At 40.6% G+C, this 21,065-nt stretch overlaps 1 protein-coding gene across 2 annotated transcripts in view; it reads right to left on the reverse strand.

Annotated features, from left to right (window-relative positions):
- The window catches only part of LOC139952181 (microcephalin-like), a 172,598-nt gene that overhangs the window by 149,401 nt on the left and 2,132 nt on the right, over positions 1 to 21,065 (reverse strand). The window contains exons 2-3 of one of the 2 annotated variants that reach the window (XM_071951212.1): positions 19,319 to 19,501; positions 8,883 to 8,958 (exon numbers count right to left, since the gene is read on the reverse strand). The gene's annotated coding sequence lies outside the window, so the exon portion shown is untranslated. The remainder of the gene's footprint in view (positions 1 to 8,882; positions 8,959 to 19,318; positions 19,502 to 21,065) is intronic. The other variant, XM_071951213.1, reaches the window with a different exon arrangement.

Genomic DNA, 21,065 nt, shown 5'->3' on the forward strand with positions numbered 1-21,065 from the left:
ACACAGCACAAAATGAGATTCAGGACTTCAGAATGTACTCTTTATAAGCAAACCTCTTCTCAACAGTGCTTTTATATATTACGAGAGTCGACTGTATAACAGGCGAGAGTATTCACTGTTCCCAACTTGACCATGGACAGTTGTTATGATACTACATGCATGGTTGATGTCATCCTGGAGATATCATGCGCTAAGGGTGATGATATCCAATAGCAAAGACCACAGAGGGTGGTAAAGACCTAGAGTGGAGACAGGAACCAGACCAATGTCTCATTGACAGTGAATATTATTTGGGAAAATGGGGTTGCATGATAAGATTTCATCAAAACTCAACTGGTTTTAAAGTTCATATCAGGGCCCAATTTCATAAAGCATGTAATCACAACAAATAGGTTACCAGCCAAACTTCCGTAAATGTACCATTACTGTGACTGGTAGCCCATTCATTTCTTACTTGCAAAGGAATTTGCTTTACGAAATTTGGCCCAGGCAGTAGGCCTACCAATTTGTGATCTTTATGCTATTTTGTGGTACCGTTTTGATCTCCCAATGCTGTTTACAATTGTAATCTCAAATGCTATTTTGTGATTTGTGTGATCTTCAGATGCTGATTTGCACACTCGATTCTGACACTGCTTGTGACCTTCCAATGCCCCATTGACTCCTGCACTTTTTTTCAATCAACGCTTTTTCTAAATGGATTCCGGTCTCTCCAAACAACTCGTCAATTACACACAAAATCGTTTTAAGTTCCTTTGAATATGGAGCAAATTAAAATAATCCTTGTTATTTTCCAACCAGCTTTATTTTACTCATTCTATCTGTAATGTTGATATAATCGTATGAGTGCTGGTTCTACACTGCCCAAGTATTTAATAATTTTGATTAATTGGGAATACTAATGCATCTCCAGGCATTGAACGCTCGTTCATTCCCTCCACCTCCTCATCCACCCTGTCCACACTTGAATAATCCTATCATCCCATCATCCAATAACAACCATAGCCTCCGGTTTCATCTCGAACCGCCAAGTGGCTGCTACCGCGTCGCGGCCAGGCCCCGTGCCGCCTCTTGATCGCCTCACCGCGCCGCCTGGCGTGCCTGGCTCGCCCTTCGTCTCCCAGGCTCCGCTCCTCCAACCATCCCAGCTTCCTGTGTGCTACCAACAACCCCTTTATATTTTGTATCATCTCAAAGTGAATAGCCACTAGGCTTTATTAATCATCATCTTCATTGACTGTATGTACTCAACAAGACGCGTGTCTGTGCTCGAGTGCGATGCTATTACATGGTATCGGTTTTGTCATCGGCTCGCGTTACCAGACGCATGCATGGACGCCACCAACGGGCGAGTGGCACCAACGGGCGAGTGCCACTTCATGTCTTCAGGGATTGCTCAGTGTTGCCCCGCTCCTTGAGCATTAACAGAAAACTGACTCACCTGTTGTAGAATACATTGTTTAATTTATATGCAGTATCAATATACCAAGGTACTCGATACCAGCGCGTCCGTGTTCTTAAAGACAGTGGACACTATTGGTAATTGTCAAAGACTAGCCTTCACAGTTGGTGTATCTCAACATAAGCATAAAATAACAATCTGTGAAAATTTGAGCTCAATCGGTCATCGAACTTGCGCGATAATAATTAAAGAAAAAACACCCTTGTCACACGAAGTTGTGTGCGTCTAGATGGTTGATTTCGCGACCTCAAGTTCTAAATCTGAGGTCTCGAAATCAAATTCGTGGAAAATTACTTCTTTCTCGAAAACTATGGCACTTCAGAGGGAGCCGTTTCTCACAATGTTTTATACCATCAACCTCTCACCATTACTCGTCACCAAGAAAGGTTTTATGCTAATAATTATTTTGAGTAATTACCAATAGTGTCCACTGCCTTTAAGAAACACACCATTGCATACAACTAACCATTTTCAAACCTTCATCAAGTTTAATAGTATTGCTTCGGAGAAAGAAGGCATCAGTTTGTGTAGTCGGGGTCTTGAGCACGTTCAACCACAACAATCACAAAATTGCACTTGATGATCACAAAACAGCATAAGAAGATCACAAAATAGCATTTGATGATCACAGAAATTTTCATTGTTTACTTCGACTGCCACTATGTTCGTTGTTTTTCACTCTAATACTACCATAAATATAATTTGATGAGCTTTTCAGTGGTTGATGTTTTAACAATGTTTATTGGAAGTTTGACGATTTCAAAAACCATTTAACTCAACTTCCTCTGTCAACTCAAACCAGATGTTTTTTTTGACAAGTGCTAAATTGAACTGCACTCGAACTTCGTACAGAAGGTGTCCTTTACCTTTATAACCGTACGTCAATATTTTTACATCAATATGCAACGACCGTAGAAGTGATCATAACATAATCTAATTTTCAACTCCTCGTGTTTTCTAAACAACTCTAAGCATCCAGATCCCCTGCGTGCTGTCAAGCTGATATAAATCTCCCTACTCTAAATTTATATATAATTGAATTCCACGATGCATTTACAGTGTGTTTTCTTGCCAAAAGCCCGCGATCCACATAAAGCTTAGAGATGAAAGAATTCCAAAATCTGGGGAAACAGTTTCTGGTACCGTGTCACTTTCGATCATGTCAAGGTTCTCAATATAAACAGAGCCGGGGTTAAAAATAGAAAGAGAGGGTGCCTGGGTTTGGCGGCGATGACTCCCCTGTCCCAAGCCCCGCGGCATAGTGACGAGTCCGAAGATGCCGGGAGCGATCAACTAGTGTCAGATGCAATTTGGCAAACTTTCTTCTGAACTGTCGTCACTCGTAAACTGATACTTGAGTGAGTTACTACCGGATACTAGGGCGAGTTGATCGTCTTGCAACGGCAATAATAATTGTGAGCCAAAACAGGAAGATTATGCGGTTTTTCTGGTGAAAGTGTTGTTGACGACGCGATGGGTTCGGGGCGGAACCCGTCCGAGGCGCGGCGCGGCAGGCAGCCCAGCCTGATCCGAACCCCAAATCCCCCCGGCGTCTAATGGCGCGAACAGCATGGAAGTACCGGTAATTGTATATATTACAACAAAACAAGAAACTCCGAAGTTCCTGTACGAATGAAATGCGAGCTGCGGATTGACAGTGTCACTTGGCGCAGAGAGAGAAATCCTGGGCCGGAGTTGGGGGTCTTCCTTCCGTCCGCGGAACCACTTGATGACGGAAAGGCTCAATTTTCACTATTACTGTTGATTAGTAAATGCCACTGTAAACTCCGTATAGAAAGGTATTAATTGACTTCAATCGAACAGTGACAAATTTTTGAGCGGCCGGAACCAATTTGTATTATCAGCCATGAGTCGGAAGGGGCATGAACCCATAGTATTCGACCACAGAAAGCCTTGGAGACTTGTTGATGACAATTAACTTGGGAGTCGGGAGAATCCTTTAGGTTAAGAACCCGTGAGTCAAACGTCAAACCGGCCGGCTCAGGCAAAGACAATTCAGAAGATTATCATACTGCAACAAGTACAATAGCCTATATTGGAAGTCCATCAGTACATTCGCAGAAAACAGTCTGAAAACATGACAAAACCCTTATACGAGCAAAACGACAAGTTTGCATTTCCATTGGATAGGTCCATGCCTTCACTCCCGGGTCACATGCCTTCACTCCCGGGTCAGAATTGACCCCGATTATGGGTCCCGTTAGGCCTAGCCCACTTTGGGGTCAGTGACCTGGCATCTTTGTCAAAATGATCAAGAAATTGGTAGAACCTACACAGAATCCGATAAATAATCACTGGATCAGGCTGACCCTGACAGGTTCCCTGAATCCGGGTTAACTTTGACCCTTGAGTTTTTAGAATGTAATGCAAATCTTTTCAGAGTCTGGATGTTTTGGATGACAGTTAACGTAGTTAAATCTTGTGGTCAGAAAAAATATTGACAACTCCCAAATTTTGCAGCAGAGATCAATTACTGAAGAAAAAACTATAGGAAAAGTATAGGAAAACAAAATTATTTCATTTGTATAGGGCCTATACACTAAACCAAAACTAAATTCCAGAAAACAGTGTAACTCCTGAAGACTAAACACTACATTCCTTTCTGCAGGTACTCAATCTGAATCAGATGACTCGAGTGTCAATGACCGAGCGTGCCCTGGCGAAGCGACCGGAGCTGATACCTGCTTAAGACCCGGGCAGCAGGCGCTGGATGACCGGGGCCCGGATACCTTGAATTACAGTCATATCATAGGGCGTATTTCCAATCATAGTAGAACACTGAGTGAGCAGAAACACAGGTCTGTTTACAACTCAGCCATGATGACGATGTTGATGATGATACGGAACCGTAATCGTTTCTCATACCATAGAAAAAGGACCTTTCTCTATGCTCATATGAACCATTTGGAGGCGGGGACAAAGGTAGACTGGTCCCCTGGTCCCTCTAGTCCCATGTACTTTTCAACCAGGATACCCGTAACTTCAAGTACCAGGACATCCCCGTTAGCTCCTTAAAATAAATGACCCATAAAATAGGCCTAGGTTTTTTTTGGTGATGTGCGACTTTGCCAAGTTATGACTGTGAACAAATACCAGGTACGTCCATTCTGTTTTTGGCTTCCTGTTAATACTGTATGTTGAAACAAACGGCCCTTTTCAGAACCACCCCTTAACTCATTGAAAGATAATCATCACATTGTTACCGCAAACTTGTCCACATCGTATTCCCACCATGCAAAGTTTCAAAATCCTACTTATTGTATGTTGTGGATCCGAGACTAGGATTTCAAAATAACAGCCGGATTTCGTTCCGATACTCTGGGATTCGATGCACACAAGTTCAGGAACCCAACTTAGCGGCAACCTTATTGTGTGCCCCGTAATAAATGTTTAATATTCATCGTGTAATTTTGCAAAGCCATTACGTCTTTGAATAAAATTCTCATGGCAACCTTGCATCTGGCCTCGGTTCCTATTTCTTCCTCAATGGTTCGGCTGAGCTCAATGGCTGCCAGAGTAATGTCAACGTCAATGGACATACAATAAGAGCCGTGGGTACGGTCCTCTTTGCTACCTCGTACTTAGAGTAGCGGTTGCAGCAGAATTTATTTTAATTCTTCGGACAAGCAAAACAATACTGTACAAAGGTTGATTGTCTCATATAGGTGTTATTGGTTCAAAATTACATGCGCTAGAAACGTGAATAAGTAATTATTACCAAAACGATATTATACAAATATTGACTGCTTCGAGATGGTTAAAACTACGACTCCAGAGGTGATCCCCGGAGCGTTCTATTTTACAGAGGCGCAGTCGAGGGAAAATGGAACGGTCCGGGGATCACCGAGGGAGTCGGAGTTGTAACCATAGTACGAGTAAAATCAGTCAATAGTTAGTTTATAACATCCCAACAGACTATTTATCATCCTCGTACACGTAACGTTTGTACGCGCGTTTCAGATACACAGATGTGCAACTGATTGGGTTCGAGGTGGGTAAAAAAGACGTCTGGGTACTGCACGCCGTGTGATAGTCGTCGGACTATCACACGGCAAACGATGCACTATCACACGGCCGTCGTTTCTAGTAAAACTAAGACATATCATGTGACGCGCTCTTAACCAATGAAAAGGCAGAATATTTGTAAGGGTGTTATAAATTCTTATATCATCACTCGATGATAAAAATCCATTGGTTGTTACCACCGGTTCAACTTAAACCATAAAACATAAATCAATTAGAGGTGAAGCGATTTGGTCATTTTGAAAGACGACATAACAATCAAGAAAACAAATTAATGTTGTGGTATCCTGTCACAGCACGCGATCACAGGACTCTTACAACTTAATGGAGCGTGTTCTAAAGCTCAGTTTGTTTTCATCAAATGAAAGGGGAAGTTCAACTGCTACGGTTGACTGGTGGTGAATTCCGATCTTTAATTTGTCTTCTGACCTCGGAGGTCAACGTCATCACTGAGTCGAGGTCAGAGTCGAGGTCAGCTCGAATTTTGTTATAGGCATCTTGCTTAATATGACAGGACAATTTCATCCAGCCAAGAACTGTTACTAGCCAAGAACTGTTACCAGCCGAGAACTGTTACCAGCCGAGAACTGTTTATACCAAATGAGAACTGTTACCAGCCGAAAACTGTTACCAACTGTTATCAGCCGAGAACCTGTTACAAGCCGAGAACTGTTACCAGCCGAAAACTGTTACCAACCGAGAACTGTTACCAACCGAGAACTGTTACCAGGAGAGCTGTCTCAAGCAGAGAACTGTTACCAGCCGAAAACTGTTACCAACCGAGAACTGTTACTAACCGAGAACTGTTACCAACCGAGAACTATTACCCGCCAGAAATGTTACCAGGAGAGCTGTTACAAGCCGAGAACTTTTACCAACCGAAAACTTACCACCCGAGAACTGTTACCAACCGAGAACTATAACCAGCCAGAACAACTGAGAGCTGGTACCAGCCGAAAACTGTTACAAACTGTTATCAGACGAGAACTGTTACAAGCCGAGAACTGTTACCAACCGAGAACTATTACCAACCAGAAATGTTACCAGGAGAGCTGTTACAAGCAGAGAACTCTTACCAGCCTAGTGTTACCAACCGAGAACTTTTACCAGCCGAGGGTGTTAACGATTGACGAAGCTCGAGTCAGAAAACTATGAAACTCTCTCCTCCAGATTAAAGTTTCTCTCGAGGGTTGATTTTAGGTCAACACGAACCAAGGGGGGCAGGAGCAGCGGAGAATATCCAAGGGGGTTTGCCTCCCCGGAGCAAGGCCACTTAGTCAACTTGAAAAGCAAAACCGGAGATTAATCCTGACGTGATGAATAACTTCACCATGGTGAGAGAGATCGGTGTCCCCCTACCCTGAGTGAACACAGAGTCATCACGGTACACGAGTGACACACAGGGGGCAGTCTGAGCAGACATTGTGGGGGTAAGGAGGGGGAATAAGGCTCTCATTTTGACCCCGAATTGTGTGTGTCTAGCCGCATTTTACGGATCAAGCTGAATCAGACTATAGAGCAAGGATCAGACCAATACTCAGCAGATTGGGGAAGGGGGCCTGTCAGCTTTCTACCTGGGAGAGGCAAGCCAGATTTAAGAGAGGGGAAAGGTGGGTCTAATTCTACCTCCATGGTCAGACCAGAGTCAGAAAGGGGAGGGTCAAGTTGGATTAGATCAGTCAGATAAGGGAGGGGCAAGCCAGCTTTTTACAAGGGAGGGGCGAGGTGGATCAGACTGTAGAGCAAGGATCAGACCATAGACTCAGATAGGGAGGGGCAAGCGAGCTTCTTACAAGGATCAGGCACCGGGAGATTAGGATGGGGCAATGAGTTTCCCCCGGCCACATGGTGCAAGTGGAGTAGCAATATCACATAGGTTATACCTTGATAACACATTGATAATAATAAAACAAAATAGTGCCAGAGCTAAACCAACATACCAGAAAGACGCACAAAGACCCAGACAAAAGTTACAGCACCTAAAACCTTAACGTGTGTTAAGGCCGGTTTATAGTCGGTCGTGCGATGGTCGCGCGATGGAATTCTTGACGAGCGATCAAGAAAAGACACAGTTTTTAGGCCTCAGTCTTAGGATCGCGCGCAAGATTTCCATCCATCGCGCGACCATCGCACAACCGACTATAAACCAGCCTTAAAATCACTTGTTTGTGGATATCTTTAGTTAAAACCAGTGGATTTAACATACACGTACAGTATCAGTGGTTTTAACATACACGACAGTATCAAGATCTCCACAAACATGTGATTTTAAAAAACTGGAATATGAAATTTGAAATTATACCAAGGTGAAACGGTTCAAGTCTAAATATGAGAAAACGTGAAGTTGCCGAGAGCTAATTATTTCGTTGATTCTGGCTGTGTGTTCGTCAGGTCGTTGCTCTGTCAATAAAGACGTAGCCTCCGGCTCAAGGCGGGTGCATCCTGTCACTTATGCCTAGAAGTATCAGAAACACTTATAATACTACCAACCCAAGGGCAATAATTAAAAACGACCAATGCACGTCTAGGCTTTGGTAACCTGCACTAAGTTTGAAACAACATCTTGAAGAGAGACTAATAATAATTTAACACTTAAAATAAAATTCTCAAAATTTTGTTTAACATTTTAGCCTATACATGCTTGAATACCGCACTTTCACGGCTCCTATTGTTCTAATACTGTAATCACGAGACTTGCACCGACCAATACCAAACCGGTGGCTTACAAAATTATGCGTGTTGATCGAGCGTTAACCGAGGCAGGCAGGGGCAAGATAGTCAGTCCCCTCATGTGCAACATTAGGATGAATATACTGTACGCTTACTAAACACTAAGAATAAGACCATGTTCGCAGCAGCAACAAGTCCTCTACACCATAGCCATATTCTAAAACAGCCTATTGTTTTAACAAAATATCTCGGTTTTAAGGGGTTTCGAAAACCAGGATTTTGCCCAGGATTTGAAAAAACAAAACACAACAACGACAATGAAACCACATTAATTGCTCCATCAGCTTTTCTAGTATCACATTACAGTTCCGGACTGTAGTAGGCATAATGTGCTGACAGCTGAGGTGAAACGAAACTGCTTCCGGGGGGGGGGGGTCATGACGTTATTTTCGAAATGAATTATGGGATTATTTGTCAAACAAAATCTTATGTTACCATTTCTATAATACTAACATTAAATACTGAACAAAATATACTGAACTCGTATCAGTTACACTCCAGTCATCAAAAATTGAAGATTAACAGACATAGGTGGATTAAAAAAGAACCCCTGATCTCTTTTTTCTGTCAAGGAAGGGTATTTATTGACACAACCTTCGGTGTTTATTTGCGAGTACATAAGCTCTTTTTATTTATTGGCACTTACCTGTCACTTTGAACACGTTTCTCCGGCGTGATGGAGGAACCCGCGTTAAACTGTGTGATACTTAAAGATCCTACTCCTGGAAAATAAAAATAAAAATTTTTAATTTAGATTCGCTTTAGAAAAAAAGGCTAAAGAGCAGCAGAGATAAAACGTGGATTTTTTTCCTTTGCTGAGAGTCTGTCGATTTTCATTAGCGAGGAGGGTGACATTGTACATCAAGCTATCTCTGGGTATTCAATCAAATCATAAATGTATACAATCTCCACAGCAACAAGAAGCACGCACACATCGAGGACATTTTTAATTGCGTATTAAGTAACAATGGTAACATTAAGCTACCCATCACGTTGGAATGAAAAAAATAAGCAAATTATACCTTGGTTTTTGGAAGCGTTCGATTGTTTTTCATCCTAAATGGATGCATAATAATACAACAAAACTGTACCTGTGGAAATTTCACAATTTCAAAAGGTGGTGGCGAGATACAATCTGAGAAACGTTTCATGCAGAAATGTTTATCAGATTGACTCAAATAATAATGGTTTTGAATCCCACTCTTTAAAACCGTATTCATCGAAGGGAAACGTTTCTCAAAATGATATGTATATCAACAGCTGCAGTGCTTAATACAAATGTAAATTCGTAGAGTCATTAATTTTTAGAGTAATTACCACCAAAGGTATATCTTTCCTTTAAGCGAGTAATTGAACCGACCGAGTTTTAAAACACTACCCTCCCATCGCCCTGGGCATTTATCAATCACTTTGATGGCATTAAAACGTCATTAACAGACCGAATGGGAACGTGACTATACACAAGCAATACTGGATTAAACACAACTAAGGAGAACTAGCCCTTTCACACGACAGCATTTTAGCAAGGGTCCCTTGCTAAATTTGAGCATGGCTATGAAATTTTAAAATCGCACTTCGTGTGAAAGAGCAATGTTTGGACTGTTCTTTAGGGTGCGTTCGTTTAGCTTACCTGGGTCGACCCCGGTGTGTGACGGTTTTTTTTCCCAGGACGAACGTGTGCAGATAATTACCCACGTTCGTCCTGGAAGATAAAAAAAACCGCCACACACCAGGGTCGACCCAGGTAAGCTAAACCTAGTCCCTATAGTGAAATCCTTCTCAAATTGGCAGTCCTTGTGGTCAGATATAAACATGGGATCCTTGTTAAGTTGCTGTGGTATGACAAGGGCTCTATACTTCAGCCAATTTCATCTTTAAAGGGTAAAAAGGTTCTCTTGAGTTTTGTGATGAGAAGATGCATCCTCATCAAAAATCGTCATCAAAATGCGACGACTGTATTTTTGTGAAAGTGCCTACTTTTTTATGTTTTGCCACGGAGTTTCGTGTACGTTCATGTTCATATTGCGCTTCTTTCCATTGTTGCAATCGAATCAAGCAATAAAGTGTGTGTTTACCCTCCTCCATTTTCCCCTCAATTGCACTCAAGTGGCCAACTATAGTCGGTATAATTTCTCTTTAGTACAATCAAAACAGTGTTGGGGAATCACGGATACCTCTGGTGCGCCATCACCGACGATTATAGCCAATTTATATTGCTCAGTGCTCACCCCCCACCCCAATGGCATCTCAAATACTCAACCGGACGATATATGGTTTCAATACAAGCTGAAACTTCCTTAATGCCTTCGGGGACTGATGAAGGGCCCCCTTCAATAAATCAGCTAAGGCTGTCATGGATCATAGGAGCAACGAACTTCACTTTGCTTAAAGCGGGTGTACTTGATAATGAAAACAATTAAGTGTCATAACATCTTACGCTGAGAGGTTGATGTGGAGGTCCGGACCTGCAGTTTAACTTAACAATACAGGCGACATTAATCACGGAGACTATGCATGTTCAATCATCGATAGTTCCATTTACATCAACACACAATTACCTAAAGGCCTCATTACTTAGGAACTTAAGATAGTTCTTGTGATAGAACTTAAGATAGTTCTTGGGGTAGAACTTAAGATAGTTATTGGGGCAGAACTTATGAATGTCGATTATTAGGTTCCGAGCTTAAAGGAACACGTTGCCTTGGATCGGACGAGTTGGTATATAAAAAGCGTTTGTAACCCTTTTTTATAAAATGCATATGGTTTGAAAGATGTTTTAAAAGTAGAATACAATGATCCACACAAGTTCTTCGAAATTGTGTGGTTTTCCTTTTACTGTGCGAACTAACACGGTCGGCCATTTATGGGAGTCAACAATTTGACTCCCATATATGGCCGACCGTGTTAGTCGACGAGGTAAAAGGAAAACCGTGCAATTTCGAGGCATGTTTGTGTGGATCATTGTATTATACTTTTACAACATCTTTCTACCCATATGCATTTAATAAAAAACGGTTACCAACGCTTTTCAAAGACCAACTCGACCGATCCAAGGCAACGTGTTCCTTTAAGTTCCTGATATAGAACTTAAGAATGTAGTCACTGACGTTTAACTTTATGAGCAAGATAGTTCTTGGGACAAAACTTTAAGATAGTACCAGAGAAGGATAGATCTTGGCATATAGAACCTGAGATAGTCAACAATATAGAACTATAAGATATTTCTTGATGCAGTTATTTATCAGTTCGCCAATGTTACAAGGACATATCTTTAGTAGGTAAGCTCCTCCTGCGTAGGAATATTGTACACTTTATCATGCCTGCCTCTGCTGGCCTCTTTTGTTAACAGGCAATATGTCATTGACAACTATTATAAATATGTGACATAGTTATTTGCTCCGTCAGGAATAACTCTCGTAATGTCGATCTATTTTGTTACAATGAAGGCAGGCCTCATAAAAGAAGTATATACTTTTCTATACCGGCAACTTTCAAGAAAACTTATTTGGGACACACTTATATTAGTCGATTCGAAAACCCGCATGGAATTTTCCATAACTGATACTATTTAATTAGCTTGTGAAAGATTGGTACCTGAATCTGTAGGCATAGGTATCTAGTTATAATTATACTTCCATGGCTATATTATTCAGTTTCGACAAACCTGGAAATCCGTTCTGGGCATCCAAACAGAATCTTTGCAAAGACATTTTTGGTTTTGTTTGTTGCGTTCTTGGTTTTGGTGATGGGGATCATGTTCGCCTCCAATCGTGGATTCAACTTCCTTGTCAACAAATTGTTATCTCTAAACCAGGATCTGTTGGAATATTATTGCAGTTTCTATAGATGTTTTGTTCAGTATCAACAGAGGATCCTTCCTTACATGACATTTTGACAGTCTGCCAAACCACAGGTCATAAAAGCGCTGCGGCGTTACGGGCTACGTCCTCTAGTCTTGACTCAAGTCCCAATACCGTGCCATCGTCAGAAAACTATTGTTTACCCATCGCTACTGCAGTAGCTTTATTTTGACGGTGAGGGCGCACTTGTATTGATTAAAGTGTCTGTGTACTGTAGTACTGGCGCGGTACATGTGTTAGGGACCTTGTACGAGAAACCGACTTGATTGAAGTCTACCTACCCCCTACACGCACACCGTAGATGAAATAATCTTGCACCATGGACCAATCACCATGCATTTGACAGGTGTCACACTCCAGGCCCCTGGGCAAAGTCAAAATAAGAGGTACCTGGGAATTCCAAGAAGGTCTGATAGTGAAGGTTATGTTTTTTATATTAATACCAGTGGGGGTTGAGGAATAAAGGGGATACTGAGGCGTGGAGTGATGTTGCGTGCTATCACAGGATCTTGCGGTAAAATGGTTGTATTGTGGAAAAGGAATTAGTGTATTAAAAATAAATAAGCAGGGGTCATGTTTACCACAATCCCTGTATTCGATTACCACTATTATTCAAAAAGGTACCAGACTGTTTACCCTGCCAGCCTCGGTATGGATGTCAGCACAACGTAACAATCCTTACAAGAATATAACTTAAAAAATAAAACGGTTTCTTATTCAAAGGGCAGAGCAACCACTTCACCGTATTATGTATTTTACATTATCTGGAAAATTACACACACATTGTAATTCCTCAAGGGCGATTGGCATAGGTTGCCCTATTGCAAATACCCACTGCGCAAGCGCTAACCGTTGAATTAGGTGCATGCTGGTCTAGCTAACGATCAAGTTAGCTAGACCAGCATGCATCATTCCACGCCGATAACGCGCACATACAGGGTGTGTTCGTTTAGCTGCCCTGGGTCTACCCCGGTGTGTGGCGGTGGTTTTTTTCCAGGACGAACGTGGGTAATTATCTGCACACGTTCGTCCTTGGAAAAAAACCGTCACACACCGGGGTCGACCCAGGGAAGCTAAACGAACGCACCCACAGAGTATGAGTGATCAGGACCCAATTTCATAAAGTTAGCAGAAAATGGCTTGACAAATTGATCTGCTAAGCACAAAGTGAGTGGAGCACCAGTCGCAGCAGTGTAAACTTTAAAGAATGTTGGCTGGTAACCTGTTTTTGCTAAGCATAAGCAAGACTTCCATGTGCTTAGCAGGTGTTTGTGCTTACAGGCTTTATGAAATTAAGCCAAGGTTAAGGGCAATCATACAGTAAACAAACCTCACCACCTAGGTAAACAACTTATCATAAATAAACAATAAAATCACCGGTGAATAAATGCATTTTAAAGTTGCCTCTCCAAATATTCAATCGATTGAATAGATGTTTCATTAAAGGAACACGTTGCCTTGGATCGGACGAGTTGGTCAAAACAAAAGCGTTTGTAACCGTTTTTTATAAAATGCATATGGTTGGAAAGATGTTTTAAAAGTAGAATACAATGATCCACACAAGTTTGCCTCGAAATTGCGTGGTTTTCCTTGTACTGTGCGAACTAACATGGTCGGCCATTTATGGGAGTCAAAATTTTGACCCCCATAAATGGCCGACGTGTTAGTCGACGAGGTAAAAGGAAAACCACGCAATTTCGAGGCATGTTTGTGTGGATCATTGTATTCTACTTTTACAACATCTTTCTACCCATATGCATTTTATAAAAAACGGTTACAAACGCTTTTCAAAGACCAACTCGACCGATCCAAGGCAACGTGTTCCTTTAATTTACTTCTGGACTCTTTACCATATGGTCCTTTGTGCATTACTAATCAGGTGTGTTGCTTCTTTAAATAAAAATACTGCATTTTATTAACTTGGGGTAAAAAGTTGAAGAGGGTATTATCTGAAGGTGAACACTTCAAGCTTGAATGGGTTGCCCTCACTCTATTGACAAATTAAAAACCAAACAGAACTATTTCCCTGGTTTTATACGCACATAATAACCCACCAGCTGTAGTTTGCTTAATCATGCATTTTGTTTTGAAAATGTTACCGGTAGTCATTTTGTTTAACCTACTATAAGTAATCCAAGTTTCAAGGAAGAAAAACTCGAAATATTACAAATTATTTTGCAACGAAGGTTGGGTTGCATGACTTTGACCGAAATTAGTTAATTACAATAATCATATAAAGTTCAATATATTTTGTATGTTCTCTTTGTGGTTAAAAATAGTCAAACTTTGCTAAGCGTCCAACGACCCTAGCTAATTGTTTCTGGCATTGCCATATGGTACCGATGTGTATATTTAGCAGGGAAAAATATTCTTACGAAATCTGCTCAGAGGTTGTGACTTACTGGAGAACAGTCAGCTAAGCAAGTTTATACATACAGGTTTAGATGCTGGGAATCTGTTTCTGCAAAGCTCGATATATTACTCAACAATTCAGCTTTATAGCAAACATTTGCAGGACCAGTCAGAGTTGTGAAGTGAATTGAAACCATAATCTGGTAAGCATAATGTTGCTGTGCTTAGCTTGTGATTAAGCAGCTCTATGAAGATGGGCCAAGCTGGGCTCGATTTTACAAAGCACAAAGATTCATCTTGAGCCTGAATTGTCAATATCACCATTTTGATTTATATTGTGTCATCAGACTTTACTAGTCAGTTAAGATTGCTACAGAGAAACTGTTTGTGAAATGACCCCCATCAGAGGTCCGAACTTGCACAGTCTAAAGCGCGTATATAGGGCGTACAATCGAGAGTACTTTCTCATAAGGGCGTACAGCCTCGCGTTTTCTATTGTGCAATTTACCTCATGATGGCATATGACACAGCCCTATATGCCTTCAAGCCAGGCCTACACAGATCCTTGAAACTTCGCATATATACCCATCCAGTCCTACGCAACACCGGCTAAACAAGTTAATTTAAGGCTAATGATATGAAAATGAAACCCCATTAATCTATATATGTGATTGATATAAAATATAAAAAAATCAGCCAAAAATATAATGTAACCTGTTTTCCACGTGTTGTTTTTGGTAACGTGTGGTTTTTCGCTCGATTGACTCCAGACCTCAAAACACTCGTTAAATTCACAGGGAAAAATTATAATAATCCAAGTTGAATAAAAGTGCAGTTCACTAGCACTTTATATATACAGTGAGTTCATGCTGGGGTAAAATTCAAGGTTTAGTTTGTTTACACTGCTGTTTTGTTTTCGGTTTTCCGAATGTGTTGTCCTCTACACAAAAAAAGATTGATTACAAAGTCTTACAAATTGCTTTTCAATTCCAGACATTTACAGAAGAATATTTGTTTCTCTCAAACATGGGCGCCGAAATCGCAATGTTATGTTATCCCAACAGCATAATTACAAACGAAAGAATGACAGAAGCCTGTGGCATAATATGTGGTTGAACTCTTCCTTACAGCAGTTTCTATTTTCTGCCGTCCAAATATAAATCAGACAAAATTGTAGTTCGTCAACGACCGGTATAACATTACAACCTGTGGTTTTTCTGATCAGAAATTACCTCGCAATAATGAAAATTTTCTCAGAACTGTACCCCATAAATGACTTCCAATCCTATGTATAGATATAAATTAGTCTGTTGATTGTTTTAACACACACAACATGTTTGTAATTGAAATACGATCATTGCTGATATATAGTTGTGTACAACCTCGTAAGAACTCAGGGAACACGACATTTGATGCTTTTCAAATCACTGTGACCACTGAGATATCAAAAGGGATTGAATCAATACTATAGCCCCGTCATGCTAGCTTATCACCATGCCACTATTTTGGTCATGTTCCCTGTTTCAAATTAACAGGGACAGATGCTAATATAAATGTTGTACACAAACAGGAAACCCGACTATTTTCCTTCCTTTTCCTTGGAGAAATTCACGATGGCTGTACCATGATGAGTATTTAACTAGGTATTCCTATTTGATGTATCCTGTATCCAAATGCATCAAATTACAAGTCTATTAAAAAAAAATTGACTCCATTTGGTCCTAAAAATTGCAAGAGACTGGCTCTTTAAGAAATTGGGCCCATAAGATTTCACAATCGAGCATGCAGGCTCTCTTTAAAGTTCGTTCCACTCATCCCTATTTGAACCCGGATCAGCTGATCACTTAATCCTCCCCCACCCATCCCAGGGCTGCTGGAGGATCACATCAAGTTCATACAGCCACAAGAACCCCACGTGCAGTTTGAATGTTTATGGAACTGCCAGAGTTATATATCACACTCGGTGAATCACAGTCACAGTTTGTGATGGTTAGGAAATGAGTTACGTTCCCAGCGATCAATGTTGTTTGATCAATAGGTTTTGTTTTTTCTTGGAGGGACGTTTTCTTCCCGGGTTCGGGGGTGGAGAGAGGGAATTCTCGAGATGGACGTGTGGGGGAATACGTGCCGACTCTAGAGGTGGCGATTTATCCGATTGTCGCTTTTGTTGTCTATTCACACGAGGCACATTTTGTTAAAGTGTTACTTGCTATAATTTAGCAAGTGACACTTGCTTTTAAATGCTCTCGTGTAAGGGCTTCTCTGCATTACACAATTTTTGATACTGCATGCACCAGACTATTATGTCTCCAAACCTGATTAATGGTAATACACTTGTTGGTGTGAGGCGGGAACACGATCCTCTAGGATTGCCTTTTTTTATAAGACATCGTGCAAAACGAGTTGTGATTTTAACTCGTGGTAGAATTGGAGCTGGTACCATCAAAATACTTAATACTGAAAGCTTTGAAACGAGAGGAGAATCTATATAGGATCTATCATTATTCTGCATTGCAAGTCAAGAGCACACTTGGCAGACACAAACTGAACAGAGCTTTTCTTCTTGTTTGATTCAAAATTAAGGTTTTGGCTATGCACTGTTCGGAAATGTTCATGAAGTATTGGTGTTTTTTCCAATTTTAAAGTTACATAGGATAACTATGAACAATACGTCCTTTTTCGGCCCCGATCTTGTTACACTTTCATCGCATTTTTTCTTTCTTTTTTTGAAAAACAGCTTATTTCTGTACTTGCTTTCTGCAAAGTAATTGTTCGAGTTTTTTGAAGTTTTTCGATGGAAGGGCCAGGCTTGGTAGCAGTCAATCAAACGTCACGTTAGCTTTAACTCCCTCTAACACGATGGGCCCAGGCAGCAGGTAGCTCCAGCCCCTCAGTATGGGGCCTCTCTACCCCTGCTTGTCATGCCCCATCATACCGTCACTGACATTGACTTCTAACAGGTATAAACACGGAGAAGGAAAACTGTCAGCTCGCCCAGCGGGGCACCATGGGCCTTTAACAACCCTAATTATTACCTGGACATGTTTACAACTTCTTAAAGGCACTGGACACGTTTGGCAATAATATTGTCAAAGATCTCACTTGGTGTGTACATGGTCCTTGCTCTATGGTGTATCTCAACATGCATACAATAAGAAATCAGTAAAAATTTGGGCTCAAGAGAATAATTAAAGGAAAAAACACCCTTGTTGCACACATTGTGTGTTTTCAGATGCATAATAAAAGGTTTCAGTTGAAGTGTTTTATTATTTGAGTGAGAAATTAACTCTTTAATCAAAAGCTATATTACTTCAGATGGGGCCGTTTCTCATAATGTTGTATACTATCAACAGCTCTCCATTGCTCGTTACCAAGTAAGGCTTTATGCCAACAATTATTTTGAGTAATTGCCAATAGTGTCCAGTACCTTTAAAGGGGGCGGGTTTCCAACATGATCGAAAAACATTTCATTCAGATCTTCGATAATTTATAGCAGTAAAAATAAACTCTGATAAAAATGTCAAGTTACAGCCGATGTCCAATAAACATGTTTAAAGCAGTACTGTAAGCTGCAGGTGTCGAATTTCAGCAACATCGTAAATATTGTTTATGCCAGCTGACGCAAGAATTAATAAATACTTTGGTTGAATTTATATCAAAGAAAGCTGGAGCAGGCCTGTTTTATCCACGGCATTTGTTTTAAACGAGTTTATGCTATAGTTATTAATTAGTTTTGCTCACATTTTGGTACAGTCTGTGTGTTAATTTAAAGATACGTTAATTTACCAGTGTAGAGTACTGTCAGTCCCCATGAACAAGATGTCAGTTCATCCTTCCTGATTTTAGACTTTGAACAAATTGTTATCTGGTAGATATTTTTCCTCCAAGATTTTATCAAAAACAATATTATGAAGTGCATCAAGTGTTTTACTTCCTGAGCTAAGGAAACACTATGCCTGCAAACTTCTCACCTAATGGTATCTTTACGTAAGGTCATAGGTCAAACAAATGCATAAACAACAGAAAAGGTTTGCAAATGAGGTACAATTTTGTTCAGGGTTGAATCAACTTCAATGTCTTTGTAGTGTCGTTGTCAAGTTAATGGGTTATTTAATTGTTTTGGCGCAGGGTTGCCAGGCTTTGCAAAAATCCTCAACGGCTGTTTGTTGCAAAAGACGGCATGGTGGAAACTTTGTAAAAATGTACAACCTTTCAATTTGGCAAGGGACCCTTGTTAAATTGCTGTCGTGTGAAAGGGGGCTATGGTGACAGGGTTGTATGTTTATTCACATTCCTCGGGATGTTTGATTTGGCCGGCAAGTGAACTTTTATATAATCAAACGTCCCCCTGCCCCGAATACACTAACGATATGAGTAAGAGTTCCCCCTTGAGAAGGAGGATGGAGACGATGAGTGGAAAGACGGAAGAGAGGGTTCGGCAAAGTCGGTTTTATTTTTTATCAAGCTATGATTATTGTCCAGACACATTGCTAATGGATTTTAAAAATAGTTCATTGTACAAAGAGCATTTCAGGGCAGGCAAATTTCTGTTTCTAGGTTATCATGGACTTCACACATAGAGTTGACGTAGTTGCATTTTCGCTATAAATGAACCGAATGTTCAAGATATTGTGTTAAAATTTAACAGGTTGTGTAAACTAAATGCGTGCTGACCTTTGACCCTTTATGCTCTCTTCAAATATTAATAAGTTTAATTGATTTTAGCTCTTGCTTTAGGGTTTACCGTGGATGAAGGAGCTAGTCTTAAATAGGTTTACTTACTGTTGTGTTCCCTTTAAGTACATTTTGTCAAAAGTTGTGAACTAACAATAACAGTGAAATTGAATATGGAAGATGTTTGTCTACTTACCATTGTGCTGTAAGCATCCCTTTAATGATGTCTCCAAAATCCGAGCAGCATTCATCGTTGAAACTTCCCAAAGCTCCTTCCCCTTTAAGCCTCTTCAGCTCATGCTCTCACTCACCCCGTGACCTCGTGACCTCCCGGTAATATGCTACAGTCATAACGTCAAAAACATGGCTGTCATTCACCCTGTCAAAACCAATCATAGGATCATGTCATTCATGGGGGAAACGTAAGGTGCGCACATGGACGGGCCACTCTCACAGCAGGGGAAAGTGTTTCAAGCAGAGAGTTGCTTAGCTGGTTATGATCACTGATATTACCCTAAGGCCATTTTTTTATACAGTAAGCTAAGCATGAATAGGAGTTTAGCTTGAATGCAAAGGGTTAATAGCTGAAATGAAAGCGTGTAATTGATTGTGACTGGTACTCCGCTCCTGATCAATGCTTACAACAAAAGGGCAACATTTACAAAGTTTAATCAAAATAAGTAAAATCTTGCTTAGCTCATACCATAAAGCAAGGTTCCTTGCTCATGCTTGCTCTATGCTCATATAATACACAGAACAAGGCAGTGTCATTAAGAGGGAAGAAAATATGGATTCAGGTAGCAACTCAATTGGATCTTAATTTAATCTTTGAGTGTGGATACATCTTTTTATAATCAATTGTACGTGGTTCAAACCGAGGCTTGGGAAAAAATAGTCTGGTGCCATTGTATAACCTATAGTCATCGCTGTTATGTCATACAAGGAACGCTACATAAATCACACCTTTTAATCATCAACACCACCTGCATATTAATATGATCCACATTACCACCAAGGTCCCCTACCTACACAGCCAGTATTTTTAAGTAAAACAGGAAACACTCGGTGATTTCATTTTGACCCAGTTGGAAGAAGTCCAATTCCACGGCTTTTCCCAACTCACCAAGGATCTCCACAATGCCAAATGTTGATCTATTTATTTTATTCAGATTCACATTTTTTTTCCCCTTCAGGGGTGTCCCTGACCGTTTCCCTGGAGATGGAAAAAATGTACACACTTTGCAGTAGTCTCTCCTGAATCCTGATTCATTTATAAGGGATTATTGGAAAAGCACTTTATTCACATTATACTCAACCATTGGCCAAGTCGTCTTGTTTACAAAAGAGAGTGGCCTTGGACATTCCATGGTATATCCTGGCAGGCAAGATACTACCCTGGACACTGGAGAAATATTACATTGATCGTGATGGAGGTTCCATGGTATCATAGTTACCATATCAAGAATGATAACAAGTAACATCTGAACAAGCTTTATGAATATAAGCAGAAAATAGTGTTAAAATTGTTCTTCTAAGCAGAAATGAGCATGACATAGGACTTGGTAGTTTGGCTTGCAACCTTATTCTGGTAAGCTATATCATATATGCTTACCCCATTGTAATCTCCCATTAGTAGGCTGAATTTATTAGATTGCTGAATTCCAAGGGGACAAGCTATAGGCAGTCCAACAATAAAAAGGTCCTTGATATATTGCACACTTTTACACTAGGCCCCACTTTGCATTAAGCATGTGATTGTGAATAGGGAAGGGAACATTATTTTATAAATTTGCCCTACCCCTACCCCACCCCAGCTGCCTGCTCAAAACCTAGCTGTCCTAAAAACAGGGCACCCTTACACACAGAAATGAACAAAAAAATACTAATTAATATGCAAGCCAAGCAAGCCGACCCTGCCAGGTAGCATGTAGACTCAAAGTTCA

Source organism: Asterias amurensis, chromosome 20 (assembly GCF_032118995.1).
Source record: "Asterias amurensis chromosome 20, ASM3211899v1".
NCBI classification, from domain to species: Eukaryota; Metazoa; Echinodermata; class Asteroidea; order Forcipulatida; family Asteriidae; genus Asterias; species Asterias amurensis.